At 36.6% G+C, this 17583-nt stretch overlaps 1 protein-coding gene across 4 annotated transcripts in view; it reads left to right on the top strand.

Annotated features, from left to right (window-relative positions):
• PLCL2 (phospholipase C like 2) overlaps window positions 1–17583 on the top strand; it is a 109061-nt gene that overhangs the window by 23973 nt on the left and 67505 nt on the right. Inside the window, exon 2 of one of the 4 annotated variants that reach the window (XM_049798067.1) lies at window positions 6863–6937. The exons of the other annotated variants lie outside the window; for them this stretch is intronic. The gene's annotated coding sequence lies outside the window, so the exon portion shown is untranslated. The remainder of the gene's footprint in view (window positions 1–6862; window positions 6938–17583) is intronic. 4 annotated transcript variants of the gene reach the window in all.

The following is a 17583-nucleotide window of genomic DNA, read 5'->3' as shown; positions in this document are numbered from 1 at the left end:
ACTGTTTTAGTCACAAATCCAAAATACAGCTCCATACAGGCTGCTGTGAAGAAAGTTAACTCCATCCCAGCCATATCATGGTTTTTCCCGTGTCACAGAGTGGAGTCATCAGAGTAATACACTTCTAATTAAGTACATGTATGTATGATTTGGAGTTTCTCTGTGTGTGTATTTCGGTTTGGTACGCTGATGTCTTTTAAATGAACCATTTCTTGTGGTTTGGTGTTGGTGAATGTAGGGAATATGACAGATTTGTGATCAGACAACTTGCATACAGCTAGTATGGCTTTGAAAAGTGATTGCTTTTAAATGCTTAATAGCTCTTTAGAGTACTTAATTTTTTAAGTATTACATACATTAATCAAAAATTTTGGCTCAGTCTGTAATGGAGATTGAATCATTGCAAAGCTGGTGCAGCCTGCAGGCTGTCAAGGCTGGCTTTATAACAGCTCTGTCTTCAAATTTCCCTGGCTGCTGCTAATACCAGTTTCTCTGCCTTCTGCATGCCTCTTCCCATCTTTTTGCCAGTTGAGAATAGAGTGGTGGTAGTAAAAAATCTTAAGGCTATCATGTATTTTCAGTCTTAACAAGAAAAAGAAGGCAGACCCTGGTCATTTGGAAAACGGTGACAGTCAGTGCTAGAGAGGCGAAATCTTCGTGGGTTTTTCAAAGTACAAAGTTTAATTTTAGTAACAGGGAGAGACTTTGATCAATTCCATTTTCATCTTGCAATCTACCCAGTGCATCAAACTTCCTTATAATTTCAGTAATTGTATGTCACTTTCTAGGAATGATCTAGTACATGTAGGTCAAAAAGTCTGATAAGATAATAATATTTTAATAACATTTTAAACCAATTAATTGTTCCTGAACTGTCAAAAACTTGTCTTGAATTCAAAGAGAAAATGGCTTGCTATCTACAGTACTCATATATTTGGGAAAAGGAAGTTTGTCTTTCATGTAAAAACTGTTACACAGAAACTGTAGAGAAATGACCATAGTTATTATTTCATTGTTCAGGCTGCTTTATTTCCTCTGTTATAGAGGTGAGTAGCTTAGCAGGAATTAGTTTGAGAAATAGGTCCTAGATTTTGTGTCACTTATTCTTTTTCCGTGTGTAGGTATTTAGAACAGGACCTTAGATTAACTGCTCTTTAAAGCCCTTGTGTATTTTTGTTTGTATAAAATTTTGGTTTAGGTAAAACTTAAAGTTACTATCTTTGTATAAACAAAATCAAAGATTTTTGATTCCCCTAGTTGTTCCTCAGTGTATGTGGGGGTTTTTAAAAAGTAAAGTATTAAATGCTTGCAGAAGATGCAAAGCTTGACTTGAAGTGTTTTCCTGTAACTAACTGCATTGGCACAAATAGGTGCAATTTTATGCATGAATGTTTTTGAATTAAATGAGAGATAGACCAAGTGCTAAATTAGCATTAATTAAATTGGCATACATCTATTATGACTTTCTGTAGCCATCAGAATATTGCCAGCTGAAGTGCTCTTTGGTTGACATGTGAACATATATTGTACATTCTGTGACTAATGTTTCTTTGAACGTTTTACAAAACAAGGCAGTGTTAATTTTACTTCTGCATTGTTAACAGAGCTCAGTATGCAAGTGCCTGTAACCTCTTTGCGGGGTTTTATGCAACACAAATGGAGGAATTGGAAAGAAAGCCCTTTTGCTGTAGAAGAACTTGCACATTGGTTTACAGTGGAGTGTACTAGCCTTGCATGCAGCCGCTGAACAGCCTAGCAAACGGGTCATCAGAAGGCTTGAGAAACAGACAGCTGGGAAGTCAGCCATAGACTGAACTGTTACTGATGGAAAAATACATTCCCAAGCTTGGCATCTTGAGTCTGCTACTGCCAAAAATATCTGTGAATGGTCCGTTCTGAAACACATTGGGCAGAAAAGGTTAAAAAGAAGCACAGTATTAATACTACAAACAGGAGGAAGCAGTGCCAAGATAGTGTTGGATTTATCCTATGACCAGTTTTCTTTCTAGGTGCGGCACGGTAGAAGGCCAAAATGTGTGTTGCAGACCTTGTTTCATTCACACCATGTAGAAGTTGCAGAGAAAGGATTGCTATGCAAACATCCACTTTCAAACGACTTTTGGTCAACTGTTAGTGAAATGCCAAATAATTGGGTTTTTTGTTTGTGCATTGTTAGGGAAAGTTCATTAGTCCTGTTGTCTGAAAAGCAGATTTGTAACCCAGTGTGCAATGAGCCAAAAACTGCACACTCAGGGGAGACATTATTTATTTCATATTTGCGTGAAGATGGGTGCTAGGTGTTAATTCCACAAAGCTAGCACACCCTGCAGTTAAACAAGCAAGCAATTTATACAGTTTTAGGTTCACCCACTTAATTCCAAAGTCCTTCCCCAAAGTCATTATTGGTAGTCACTTATCTGCTGCCATTTCTATTGGGCTAAGGTTTTCTCTGTTTTGAATTAAAAGTACAGTGTTTTATTATATAGTACATGCTCAAGGCAGAGCGGGGGGGTAAGTCTTTTAGGTCTTGAATTGAGTCGGTGGTCGTGATCTCCCCCTGCCACCTTTACGTTTCCCTTCGTTCATGCTTCTTTGGCAATCATTCGGCCTTTGGTGTCTTCTAGAGCAGGATGTTTCCTTCTTATCAGTCTTTAGTTCCTTCTTCAAGGGTATAGTGGCTGGCAAAGCCTGCATCGTTTATAGAAAGTAACCAGGCCTACATAGTGAAACTGTTGAGTAGTGGTCGTCCTTATAGTACAATGCATCTTGTTTAACCCCTTTTTCAGCAGTATCACCACAGTTAGGCTGTAACTCAAACAGACGACTGCAGTCCTATTAAAATATATTAGTTCTATTAAACCTGATATCTTCAAACAGGAGCGAGCAACTGCTCTTGTTTTAAGATTTAGGAATAGAAGATGTTAATGCTGGAGCATGGATATTATACCATTAAGAACAATTGTTTGAAGTGGGTATTTTTATCTGGGTTTTTTTCGGCAGTCTTACACTCCTTAGTCGTCATAATTTAACATATAAAACTTGCCAAAGTTAAATAGAATGTGGGAAGAACATACTTATTCTTAGTTAGCATCCATTTAGAAGTGGGGGAATGGTGGTGGGGAAAAAAGACACTTTGCAGAATCTAATATTTTTGCTGGATTCTAGTACTTATATCTGTTACTATGTTCTTAGTCTTTGAAACATAATTTTTTTTTTTTAATGTTTTAAAGCTTAAGAAAAAGGTAACGTTTAATAGATGAAGTTAGCAAGGAAATGTGAAATGTCATCAAATGTTAAAGAGCCAATTGGATTTTTGTTGGTGCAACACTGAAATGAAGAAGCCAGACCATACTGATACTGCACTTTGCACTCACTAAAGTAGAAGTAAGCAGCTGTTGTATAGCTCAGTGTTAAACACAGTAGTGCAAGGGTCGTACCAGTAAAAGCAAAAAATTAACTTACCATGTTGTGTTGGAGAATTGTTGCATGTGCTGTTCTCAAATTAAGACCTGACCTGAAAGGTGGTGTTTGCTGATTCTAAGTAATGACATAATTGTTATGCTTTTCTGCACTGCCTCCAAAGATCTGAGTAGCTGGCTTCCCCCCCCCCCCCTCCCCTTCATTAAACGTGCCTATGGAAGGAAACTTTTATCTAGATTTTGTGGCAGCTGAACACCATTGCTTTTGTGACTTGAAGTCAGAAACAATAAGAAGATTGCAGATGAATTTCAGTACTTTGGTTTCAAAGAAAATGGCATGAGCAAAACCATCTCCCTAAATTGCAGGAGTATATAGTTTAAAGACACTTGAAATTAAAAACGTAACTTTTCCATTTAATTTGAACTTTTATCAGAGTGCTTGTAATATTTAGGCAGGACGAGTGTGTTAAAACACAGTAAGATAATAGAAAAATCACTCAAGCTTGAAGATAAATAGGTGATTCTTAAGTTGCTTGGATATAGTTCATAAAAATAAGATACCAGAAGTACACAAATGGGATGAACACTTTCAGAATCTTTTTGTAAAAAGGTTTGTACTCTTGTAGAGAAAGTAGCAGGCCATGGCAGCCAAGTGACTGCCCTAATATTGTCTATTCTTGGTTACAGTATAAATGTACCTATGAAAGGAGTAAAAAAGAAATTGCACTTGTCTTTAGTTGCAGAGTTACTCAGCTAAGATGCACATGTCCAGAGCTACCAATTATTAATGAATACTTATTCCAAGGAGTAAGAGTGAAAGTAGTTCTATATTGCTGTTTATAAACATGCCTGCACAGCACCATTCTAATGCTAGTGTGTTTACCTCACAAGGGACTTGTGTGCTGGGAAAGGGGTTTTATCTCTGTTCTATGAACATAGTTTCTAGAGACTTGAGTTGAATTCCAATGTTTTGTTGTTTTTCAGTGAAAAGTAGCCCAAGGGTTAGGTTAGTTACCATGTGAAACATTGCTGAGAAATCACCACTTCCTCCCTTTCTTCCCCTCTTTTCCTTGTGAAGACTTCTTCAGACTGCCTTTGCCTTTTTCTCCAGTTCCACGATCTCGCAGGTCAAGCAGAACTGCTTTCCCATCTTCATCAACTTGCACAAAATCCTGTCTTAATTTCTTAAAAAAAAAACAAACAACCCATACAAAATTAATATGTCTTTGTCATCATCTTCACCCAGTGCTGTTTGTTTTCTTCTGGTTGCCTTTGTCACGCTACTTGCTACAGTGATAAAACACCTTCTTGTTTCCCTTGCTTCTCCATGCCTCGTTTTCCTTTTACTTTATTTATGACTTGCCTAGGTTCTGCCACTCTCAGTGGGATATGCTCAAGGACTCTTGCCTCTCTAATTACAAGTACTATCTTTATTCTCTCTGCAAAGTTCATTCTGTGTGCCCTGTCAGCAATGAAAAGGAGTGTACCTGTACATGATTTAATGCTGATGGCTCTGGTAGCTCAATGTATGATAAAATTCCTGATCTTGAATGACACACTCAGCCTTATTGTTTACCAGTTTATAGAGTGCAGAAGAAAACCTATGGACTCTTGATTTCTTTTTGTCAACTCTGGGACTGGCAGTTTCTAATAACTTATGTTCGGGTGCCTCTCCTAACTACATTTAGGCACTATCACAACATACTACAGTAACTGTTTAACTGATGTAGTTTTGCAGCCACTTCTGTTTAAACTTTGGAGGATAATCTAGAGGTTATGTCTCTTCTACTGCTGGCCTTCAGGAGTTAGCCAAATGTGTGCAAACATTTGTGATCTCTCACCCAAGAGCAGAATAAATTTGCTGAGATAATTCTGTAGTCAGTATGCTTGCAGTAGCTGTTAGTATTTGCTTAGATTTTATAGCATGGCAGCTAGAAATGTGAGTATGTAACTAACAGAAATTAGTTAATTACAAAGCAGCAGCTTGTACCAGTTGTAAATAATGATAGGCACATAACACAGCACTAACATTGGCAGCTTGTTTTTGTAATATGTTTATGTAAGTATACTATCTAGATTTTATAATTTAGTAAAGCTTAAAAAATATTTATATTGGCCCTAGTGACATCTTAGTTTTCTTGCATTTATTTCAGTGTATATGTGGTTAAAACAAAATTGCGAATATGATTTGAAAATACTCTTACTGTATTAAACAATATAATGGGTAGTGCAGTGTTTTGAGAGCTACTCCTGCTGTTCATGTAGAATATTGTCCTTCACTGGGGACCTTGTAAGTGGAGAATTCTAGTGTTATATATTACAAGCTATTAGTAATAAGGACATGAATTTGACAAGGTAATATACAGTGTAATGATGGAAAAATGGGTAGGAAATTGACTTTCAAGTTCCCAAGTATAAATTAATGAATGTAAATCAATGTTGCCCATTGTTACTAAGGTCTCTAATAGAAAACTTCCAAATCAATACAGATACTTAAATAGCTTCATTAAAAATCAGACCCTGAAAATTATATTTGAACTGGTGTTAACATTTTAAGCTATATCGGGATATGTCTAACCATTTACATCATGTCATGGCAGATTCTCAGTAAAATGTGGGATTCAGGCACATTCCTCACTGCTTTACTAAGAAGCAGCAGGATTTTCTTAATTTGTTCAATTGTCAGTAATCTCAGGAAATAATTTCTTCCTCTTCTGACCAAAGTGATTCCATGTTTGGTATTGAAAGTCATCTGAATTGCCCCAATATCTCAAAAAACTTGCATACTTTTTGATAGCGAATCCTTTTTTGTCTATCAGGTCATTAGCACGTATATCACTAGGAAGAAAGGATGTAGTTGTTTTCACACATTGATTGTGGCTGCTGCCCTTGTGCCAGTATAGATAGGTAGTGTCATACTGCAAGTGGAATATGTGAACTGCTGTTTACTTAATAAGCATTATTACTTCAAATACTTATGTTTATCTGGGTACTTGACTGTTGCTGATGCAATCAGAAGTTTCAGGGTAGCTAAATCTGTTGACATTTTGTGTAGACAAGTATGGGTTGGGAGAAGAGATCTCTGAAAAAGGCTGTGTAAATTAATTGCTAATGCAGATGTTATAAAAATTCCTATAAAAATACATGGAAGTTAAAAGTGTCAGATTAGGGTTCACTTGGTTCTAAAGTATTTCATGTGATTATAAAAGTGTTGATAGGTATTGAATTCTCCTGCAACAATCAAATCCTGTTGGACTGGGTTGTCTAAGGAAATTTTTTGCAAATGTAAATATATACCAAAAAAAGAGTGCATTTTTTTATGTTTCAGGAAATAAGGTTCCTGGTCAACAAGAAATCTTGATACCAGTGTTTTCCTTAGTTGGTAAAGTTTTATGACCTTATATAAGAGTAGATGAAAATAAAGTTCCTTTTTGGTCCTACAGCTGAGGAAATCCCAGAACTTGCAACCTGTTGCCAGAAGACGTAATGATGACTGTTGACTATGCCACATTCAAGAAGTAATTAAAAATAACTTTTTTTCTTACATTTTCGGAACATGATGTCCTCATTCGCAAATTAATTTTACAGGGAAGAAATAAATATTACTTTTTGTTATTTGGAAAGTAAAGTTGAGAGAGCATTTCATAATCTTGTGATGCAAGTTTTGGTTTCAGGTTTTATTTTTTAGAAGCACTAGACACTTATAAGGGTTCTGTACATTTGTATGTGCACAGGAATAGATAGAAATTAATAGAAAAGATGTAAAAGCTGTAGTCAGTACAATGACTGTTATTAGCTGACAAGAATCCAATGTTTGGATCCAACTCTGCCCTGCATGCCCGCCCCCCCCCCCGATTAAAGTCAGGAGTAATAATGCTTGATTATTTGTTAAGGGACTCATGCTGAATTGTTGAAGATGTCTGGAAACAAAACAGAACATGTAATTTTTTTTTATATATCTCATTACCTATCAACAGTGATCAAACTTCAGATATACCATTTTCTGCCTTGAATAAGTAACACTAGCTCTTAAATGCATAGAGCTAATTTATTCTGCAAACCAAATCAGATAATGACTTTTCAATATTTTTATTCTTAGCTGACTACAATTCTGAAAAACGCAAAATATGCCTATAATAGCAGCAGTAAGACAAAACATGCTTTAAAAACTGCATTTGTGAATTAGAAATTCTAGTATAAAATTGCAATTGCATAAGCTTCAAATGAGTCTGACATTTTTCAAAACTGCATTAACTTACTCGTAAAAAATAATCCACTCCAAAAATACGAGATGTAAGCCATTGCAGCATAGTATCTTTCTGAGCCTTCTATAATCCAGAGAAACTTCTGATATTCCATTATCAGTTCTTCAGCCCAGGGAGAATGGGATATGCTTTATTTATAAGATGATATACCATGAGGATATTCTGGGGCTGATGAGAGATTTCTGATTACCATCTGCTGCAACTACTCGAGTTTCAGAGTGGATTAACTATGTGTACTGAGACCATAAGATCCTAAATCCAGCTGTAGGCTGTTTATCAGTAGTGGTAGACTGTAAAATCTCCTTGGGTAGAATGTCTGAGGCCTTGTCTACAGCTAAAGAAACTTGGCATGTGGAAGTCACAGTGTTAATGAAACAGTTGCTCAGTCAAACCACAGTTTTTGTTCCTTAAATGGTACTTTTCCATTTTGGAGAAGATGAAATGGGAAATTGAATCTGTTGCTTCTAAAGGTGTGACAATGGCCAAAATGGCTTTGTAGGAGTTTGCCATAGCAGCAGCCATGGTTTTGCTGTCTAAAGAAGCTGAAAATGAGGGTAGAACATAATTTCGTTTGAAATTCTGAATCTAAGACATGATTCAATGCAGATCTTAAGATTCTTGAACATGCGACTTCTGTGCGTCTTCCTGGCTAAGAACACAAGGTGTTCTATGGGTAGTAGAAAAAAATGAGACTTTACAATAATAATTGTTAAGTTTGAGACGTATCTTTAGAAAACTCAGAACTTTACAGTAACAATTATGAAGTTATCCTGTTAAGCTCCATTCTTGAAGAAGCAGCTGTATAGGTAGCTATAGATATGCCAACTGGGTGATGGGTTTTGATGAGCAGCTGAATTTCATGCACATTTTCTAGTGAGAAATACTAATTTGAGTCTCCCTCCTTCTAATACCAATTTTTAGGAAAACTGCTGGAATAAAATGATGTTAACAGATGTCTGTCTTCTCTTTCAAATTTCATTAAGGTAGGCTTGTACATTTAAAAGCTATGAGTAGGGGACTGTAAGAGGGAGAGACAGACTAGGTGAACATTGAAAGTATTTACATAATCTCTGTGTTCTTAGAGAAAGTTAGTTTAAAAATATAGACTTATCAGTTTCTGAAAGAAGAAAATTAATTACGTCAGTAAGGATAAACCCCCTTTTTTTAGAAGAATGCCAAGACCTTATGTAACTTTCGTTGCACTTCAGTTGTCAGTCTGCCATAATTTTCCTGCTTGGCAACTGTCATACACGCTTCTGTGGGAATTTGCAGGTTTTTTTTAGGGAGGCTTTTCACTATTGATGTATGATAGCAAAGTAATCCTGGTACTAGTGAAGCTATATAATCTTTTCCTGAACCGTAGTCCAGAATTGTAGTTTATCTGAAATAGTTTCTTACTTGAATAGATTTTGCCTTTGTGCAATCTGCTGTGTCCCTACTAATTCCTGATGTCTGGTTACTCTGTTAGTTGAACCCTACAGCCTGAAAAGGGTGCAGGGAAACTTTTTAATCTATTCTTAAAACAGCCGCAACAGGAAAGAGAATAAGTTGTGCTTAAACTCTTTTTGGCACAGTGCTTTTCCAAGGTAATTTTAGTAAACATGTTTTGTAAAGGATATATAATTAAAATACATGTTCTGAGAACTGTCTTTTTTTTGGTACTTTCTATTGCAGTGGTTGATTAATTAATGTTTGTGGTACAATCAATGGCCTTATGAGTGGTAGGTAGAGGCTTTTGTGGTTGAGGACTTAGCAAATACTTTTAAATGAAAAACACTAGCTAGTTTTTGCAAAATAGCTGGTAATCTTTCTGGCAAGCTGAAGCAGCATTAGCAGAGGAAGAAACACGGTTTTGCTGTTGACTAGAGAGCTTGCTTTCTAACTTCATGTTATCACTGGAGTAATAAAAAAATTGTTTTCACTCTTTCTTGTCGTCTTAGTTGCCTAGGAGTGATTGGTTTACAATATTGGAAAGTACAGAATGGTAGAATTTCACAAATAGGACAGTACTCTGTTCAGGAAACGATGAATAATCTTGGCTTCTGTCATGAATATTTTTCTTGGGTGCATACTTCTTTACTATGTTGATTTTTGTAGTGTCTGAAGGAAAAAAACCCACCTGTGAAATAAAACTTGTACATATTAAGGTGAATTTCGTACAGTTGTATGAGGAAGACCATGGAGACTGTGAACAACAGGATCATAAGTTAAATTCTAAAAACGGCTAGAACAGGCTAGTCCTAGTGTAATTTTAAGGCTATTGAGTCAAATTCTGCTTAGTTGCACTGCACTGAAAATCCAGAATACTTGACTTTAACATTTGAAAGCAGATTAACAAGGAGAATCTGGATGCTATTCTGCAGCTGGTAGTTAGAGAGTGGTTAAACAAAGAAGTAGTTTTTGTTGGTGGAATTAGAGACAGGGTGGAGTAGAAATGTCATCAATTTTGGAACAAAAAATTCTTACTAAAAATTGTCACAGATTTTTTAAAAATAATTTTTTAATCTTCAGTTTTTGCCTAGAATTTTTCATAAAACTTCTTCATGTGCTTTGCAGTAACTCCTAGTACACCTCAGGTGGGGTTTCATTTTGCAAATTGCTAGCACTTGGCTAAGAAATAATATATGTGATGAGAAGAGAGGAATAGATCATTAAGTTTGATTCATATTGTTTTCACATATAATCTTTCTTATAAAAGGAACCCTTTCGTACTCCACTGTAGTTCCTGCTTATTTGTGGATGTTTATTTTTACAGACAAAGTTCTTTCAGGTTAAACCTGTAGAATCATGTGTTAAACAAGTTGACATACAGAATTCAAAAATCATATGTATCACAAAGTTCCAGATCAGTCACTTATGTATGAACACTTCTAGAGGAAGTTAGAAAATAGTTGTAGTTCTGAAGTAGATGGATCAAAACATCTCTTCCTCTTCCAAGTCAAAATATGTAGCTAATACCCTTCAGAATGTTCCAAAAGTACAGGACATTCCTTTGGGAGTAATCTGCTACTCGCTTTAAGGTAATTGAATGTATCTACAAATATTTACATTGAAATGTGAAGGGCTAGTGCTTTTGGGGGGGGGGGACTTTCAAAACATAGAGAATGTTGGGAATGTCGCTTTATATAACAACAAAGGAGTTTCTGCTTCCAGCCTATAGCTATGATCACTTGACTGTATATTTAGAAGTGAGGAAATGCCTGGAAATGTTTTCTGACTCTTACTGATGTGTGTTAGTGAGAAGAATATCGCGTATCCTTATTATTATAAAATGTAGAGAATGTATTGTACAGTTGTAAAGATGTAGAGAATGTTTTGGGTAATGCTTTGACACCAATCTAAATAAACGTTTACAATTCAATTTTATTTTTCATTCTTTTTTGGTATATTTCACTGAGCTTTCAGAATGAATATCAGCTATTCTTTTTTCTTTCCCACTTACCTGGTGCTCCAATATTACATGCAGCATTTGGGCCTCAGACGTTGTGGGTGAACCTTGTAATTCAAGTAACATTTTTTCATTGGAAGGAAAACTGCTGTGTTTCTGGAAATTCTTGTAAACTGTTTTTCACAGAGCTTATGTTTATAAATTATTGAGTGCACTCAAACTGCCCATAATATACAGATCTTGCTAATTGTAAAGCACTGAAAAATTAGCTTGAAGTATGTTTTGATTAAATTTTGAAAGCCTGTTGCTCTGAAATCAGGCCACTACTGCACGTGACAAAATGTATGCAAACATTCTATAAAATTCTGATGCAATCATACTTGTATCATTAATGCTAATGAGAAGAAACTACATAATACAGTAGTCATAATACAGGTGGCGATACTTGGCAGGATGCACTGCCTTGTGCTTCTTTTCAAAGCAGAATGTATGTGAGACTGGGAGACAGCTATTCTCCATCCCCTTTTATTTTTTTTTTTGTTTTTTTTGTATGTTTACATGTATGTACATGTACACACCCAGAACCCCCTGCATTTCTCTCACAGGTACAATCACTGCTGTTTCATTATACTCCCTTATTCATTTAGCATAGAGCATGGCGCACTATGCTTCAGAGTCATGACTTGGCCCCACTGTAAAACCAGTCCTTTTCTCTTTCAGAAATTTGAACCTGTGAAGAGTTTTTAACTCTAATGAGTAAGATGTGAATAAGAGATTATTTTAATATTGAAAAGAAAAAGTATAAGATAGCCAGAGCGGTTTGCCTTTTTTTTTTTTAAACTAAAAATCATATTACTTTTTTTTGAATGAATGGAAACACTTCAAGGGAGTCTTCACTCTTTTTTATATCATTTTTTAATTTTTGATATAACTTTTTTTTTTTTTTAAAATCTCAGTTATTGGAGAGTGTAATGATCAGTTTTTCCTCTGCTACCACTGTGCTAAGAGGAGTAGGGTCAGCTATTTTGAAAGTGGTTCCAGAGCTCTGCTTTCTTCTATCTGTAGTCTTGAGTTTGCAGAACGATGCCAGAACTCTTACTGATCATCTCAATGTGTTGTGTTGAAAGTTTTTCTAAATAAAAGAACTCCACTGGATTTTTCTTCTAACTGATGGCATCAGCTACAAATGAGCTTTTTGTTTATACTGTAGGCTTGCTTGGCTAGTCTCCCTCCAAAACCCAACACATAATAAAGAGGAGATACTGTGCTATATTACCAATTTAAAACCGTATCAAAAGGCTTATAAGCTAAACTAAATGTAAAGCTGTGATTCTTTCAGAGAATAATGCAAATTAGTTTGAAATGTAATACTGGGTATAGTATAGTAAACAAATTAGAAAGTTCTGTGTGGCAGTGTGACTTACTGTATAAGTAGTAAGATATTTTTGATAAATGAGAAAACACCCCGGGTTTTACTCTGTTTTCTCCAAGTCTGTAGTCTTTTCTCTCCTCTAAAAGTTATTATCTTTTTTTTATAAAGCCAGCAGGAGACCAATCTTTTGTATGTACTTGCTGCCTGGAGTGCTCAGACAATGGAAAAATAACTTAAGGTTCTAGTATGCTAAAGTAAACCCGTAAGAGGATTTTTTTTTTTTTTTTTTTTTTGAAGAGGCAAATTATAGTTGGAATGTGTTTCCCATTTAATGTGTTTTCCCCTTTAACGATTGGGAGATCCAGACAGATCACACCTTCTTACTTACCTGGGGAAGAAAAAAAGCTGAAAGACAATGAGGCATATAATAAACTAGTTACCTTGATACTAGAGTTTAATCCAAAGATTCCCAGTTGTATTTATAAAAGTTAGATTATAATTCTATGAGAAGAAAATTTTTCCAGCCAAGGTTCCTGAGGAAGTGAGTTACTGCATCTGCCTGCCACTAGCTGATTTCTACCAAATAAGACTAAAGAACAGAGGTCTTGGACATAATTTTGTTTTCTAAATTTCATGAACATTTACGGCTGGGTGGAGAAAAGAGGCACAGTTTATTCTTTATTACAATAACTCGGGGAAAGTGCAGTCACTATGTGTTATTTTAGTAGTGACTTACTGAGCAGGCAACATGTTGGTATTGCCTAGCCTTTCAGCACAGGTGTCATTCCAAATGAGCTACAACATGTGCTGTCTCTTGGCTGTTCTGCAAGCCACGTAAGCAGAGTACAAGAGGAAAGGATCAGGATTCGCGTGAGGTAAGAAGAAGCATTGCTGGGGTTGAGAGGGAACCATAAAAGACAGGAAGAGATAGTGGAGAGGAGTGTGTGTGGTTGGGCAGATCAGGGATGCGATCAAAACCAAGACTTAGAGAAGTTGAGGAATCTAGCAATGTGAGAAGGCGTGGCTTCAGGCTGTGTTCAGACGTATTGAGGTTGGGAATGATAGTTTTCTCCCCATGTTCCCCTCTGCCGGTTTTGTTAAGATGAATTCTTTCTCAAGTGCCCTTCTGGACTTGGGCTGTCTTCTAGTGCTGCAACAGCTGTACTAGCTCAGTGCGGTGCAGGGGGTTGCATTGATGCATGGCACATGCAATTTTAACATGTATTTGAAGTCTCTTGAAAGATCTGTAGTTTACAGTAGCTGACAGTGACCTCAGAGGTTGCCCCGGTAACTGGTGTCCCAGAAGCCTCTCTAAATATATCCGAAAAGTGGCCCAAAGTCTACATGCCAATGCAATGTCTAAAAATACTGAGTAATTATGTTTATATTTAAAACTAGTTATATCAAGGTGGTTTTAGTAGCAGTCTCACCCGAATATAAAAATAAGAAAAATCTTTAAGATAGCATGCACTTTGAAATTATGTGGGTTGAAGATTTCTGAAAAGACACCAGTGAGCACTCTCCCAAATTATGAGCCATTATTTGATGATGCCTTCTACTTTTACCATAATGACATAATTAACAAATTAAGTTCATTTTGTAAGAATTATATTTAAGTCATTAGACGAATGACTTCTGCCTTCATATGACCTAAAAGGAGGAGGTGTGGATCAAGGTACTTTCACACTGTTGGCCTCTAGATGAAGAAGGCAAGAGGATACAATATTTTTACTAGGAGACACAAATGATACTGCTGTACGTGGTTCTTTTATAATAGCTTCAGTAGAAAACAGTTATGCGATGGTGGGATGTTCAACTGAACAAGTCTCTCCATGTCTTAATTCTCCAGAATTCAAGTATATTATATAGTGGTCAAATTCATTATTAAAATTAATTCATAAATAATAAATGATTAAATAAAAATAAATTAATTCATAAAATTGTTTTTCTCCCCTGTGGAAAATCCATATGGATTCGAATTCCCAGCTGAATGTTTGATAGTTTAGCAGAGTTTTGGTAAATATAACTTCTAGTAAAGGAATAATTCTCTTCATTTTAAGTACTTCCTTTCTTTCCCTCCCTCTCTCTTCACTGTCGACCCTGAGCAGGATGTGGCTTAGCAGTGTTGGCACCTTGCATTTGTTTGTGCAGTTCAGAGGAAGAATCAGCTGTATCACCACTACCTTTTAGTTGGAAGATGCATAGTATTGCCCAAGTCATAGAGTGCCTATTCTCTCATAGTTACCTTGACTTCTGGAATGCTTTTTCTTTTGTTTTGTGGATTCTCATGACCAGCTATAAATAGAAATTGCAGAAAGCAGTCTAGTTTATTCAAGAAAAAATGGGACTTGTGAATCCTTACTTAAATCTTGACATGTGGTACATATTTAAATTTAGTAGCTGTACAGCTTAGTTTCAAAACATACATCAATGGAATTTTCCTAGTAAAACAAGAATTTAGACCAGTGTCATGAAGACTTCCTGATTCTACTGTAATTTCACTAAAATAAGAAAATCAGAAGTGTATACACCAGTGACATAATTATTGGGTGGTGAATAGTATCATTGAACAAGAATATATTAAAATAGCAAAAGGTGTTAACAGTGTATACAATTGTTACGGTTGTGTATGTTGTAGTAAAGTGTGAGTGGTCCATTCCTGAAGGAAATGACAATTTATTCTTCAAAGGGAATCAAAGTGATATTCCTTAAACTAGTTTGTGGCTACAGATGTAATTTATCTAAATACTGTCTTTAAATAAATTAAAAAAAGTTTACCAGGTGAACGTTATGACCATATCAAGCAAGCTTCAGAAGGTCACAGTTTCTATAAATACTGGCCTGCTGTGGCAACGTACAAATAAACCAAAGAAAACCACATACAAAAGTACTACTCATCTCTGTTGCTATGTATTAGGGAGCTGACTGTGAGGTAAAGAATACACAATCAAGCCCCTTGTCTTTTATGCTCCTAAATCTTAGTCTTAACTTTATATTCTTCATATTCATTATCAGTCTTTATCTTATGATGGCAAATGAGCCTGTCCATTCTCCTCAGACTTCGGCCACATTTGTAACATTTAAAACAAATTAATGTCACACAGTGAGTCAGAGTTTCAGTCTGAATTTGGAACATTTTCCTGAAACTTGTTAAAGTCTCTGGATGAAAAGCATCCACAAGATTTACTGTTGTTTACCCTTCGGGTTCAGCTGTTCAGTTTGTTCTGGAACCAGCCAAGGACAGATGTGTGTGCAGTCTCACCATTAGCACTTGTCACCATCCATTTACTTGTTTTTATGACTTCTCCACACACTTCAGGATTCAGAGCTGTGAGAAGTCTGTCAGTTTTTCTTGAGGAGTCTTGTATTGCTAATGTGTATGTTGTTCAGTTGTGTCCATAACAAAAGGATGTGTATGGCAGACTTGCTATTCATAAAGTTATGTATATACCTCGAGTCTAGTTTTGGATAGAGTGATTTACTTTTAATCTCAAGCAGAATTGCAGTCCTATTACCATACAGAATAGAATTTTAGGAAAGTTGCCTGTGTAAACATTTCTTTTTAGCTGCCAGTGTCTTAGAAATCAGTGAATAATATACTTGCATGCATCCATAAAATGTATCTATTTTCTCTGCATAACATTTTTTTCAATCTGGCATATGGGAACAAAACTAGAATCATAATTCTGTAGCTGCGATATATTCACAGCAAAGTGCAGTGAACAGCTAAATGGAGTAGCAAATTTTGGATATGTTTTCATGCATCTTGAAATACAATATTGGTGTTATGATATTGCTTCAACAACTATTTATTAGTTAGGAACTAAACAAGGATTACAGTCCTGTAAGATTTCCCTGATGTTGAAGATACTCACATTAATATAGGAAGTGGTGATGATGTTGGACAGTTCATTTTGAAATGCTTGACTTCCAGCACCTCCTGGAAGGAGTGACTAATTTTTGCTAGGGGTCAGGAAAATATATCACTTGAAAAGGTTTGGTGGGGGCAGCTGAAAGTTGAGCTCCAAAACTCAATAGCTGCTCCAGAAAGTTTGGGGCTATGTAATAATGACATTTCATAATCTCTTTGATCTTTGTGGTTTTTTTTTTTAGTGCATTTTAATCTTGTCTAGTTTATAGACCCCCAAAGTTATCTAGTAGTGTCATAACAGGGAAGGTGTCTAACAGGGCTCGTGCTTTGAGTTAACTTTCATCATTCTAAGTATCACTTAGAAATGATCCAGAAAATCTGAGAAAACCATAGACTGTAAGTCATAAATCCTGCACAGCACAGAAGGTATTATTTTGAGTTTTTTCAGGATATTTATAATCACCACTAACAAGCTAAACAGTAAACTGTGTATGTGTAGTATTGTTTTGCAGGATTTTCAGCACTGCTTCTATTAGTGCTTTCTCACTAACCAATGGGTAGGCTATGTGCTCGAATGGTATCTTTTCTCTCTAATTTACAGAACGTAGAAAGATGTGTGAATCAACTGGTCACTGGCTGGGCCCAAAGAGTTGTGGTGAATGGAGTTAAATCCAGTTGGTGACTGTCCACAAGTGATCTTCCCCAGGGCTCAGTGTTGGGGCCAGTTCTGGTTAATATCTTCATCAATGATCTGAACGAGGGGATTGAGGGCAGCTTCAGTAGCTTTGCAGGCAACACCAAACTGGGCGGGAGTGTTGATCCGCTTGAGGGTAGGAAGGCTCTACAGAGGGATCTGGACAGGCTAGATCGATGGGCTGAGGCCAGTTGTATGAGGTTCAACAAGGCCCAGTGCCAGGTCCTGCACTTGGGTCACGACCACCCCATGGAATGCTACAGGCTTGGGGAAGAGCAGCTGGAAAGCTGCCCTGTGGGAAGGGACCTGGGGGTGTTAGTCGACAGCTGACTGAGTATGAGCCAGCAGTGTGCCCAGGTGGCCAAGAAGGCCAATGGCATCCTGGCTTGTATCAGAAATAGCGTGGCCAGCAGGAGCAGGGAAGCGATTGTCCTCCTGTACTCGGCATTGGTGAGGATGCACCTCAAATACTGTGTTCAGTTTTGGGCCCATCACTACAAGAAAGACATGGAGGTGCTGGAGCGTGTCCAAAGAAGAGCCACGAAGCTGGTGAAGGGTCTAGAGCACAAGCTCT

Source organism: Accipiter gentilis, chromosome 4 (genome assembly GCF_929443795.1).
Source record: "Accipiter gentilis chromosome 4, bAccGen1.1, whole genome shotgun sequence".
NCBI lineage: Eukaryota > Metazoa > Chordata > Aves > Accipitriformes > Accipitridae > Astur > Astur gentilis.
The sequence above is the reverse complement of the archived record's forward strand: the minus strand, read 5'-3'. Positions and strand labels throughout refer to the sequence as shown.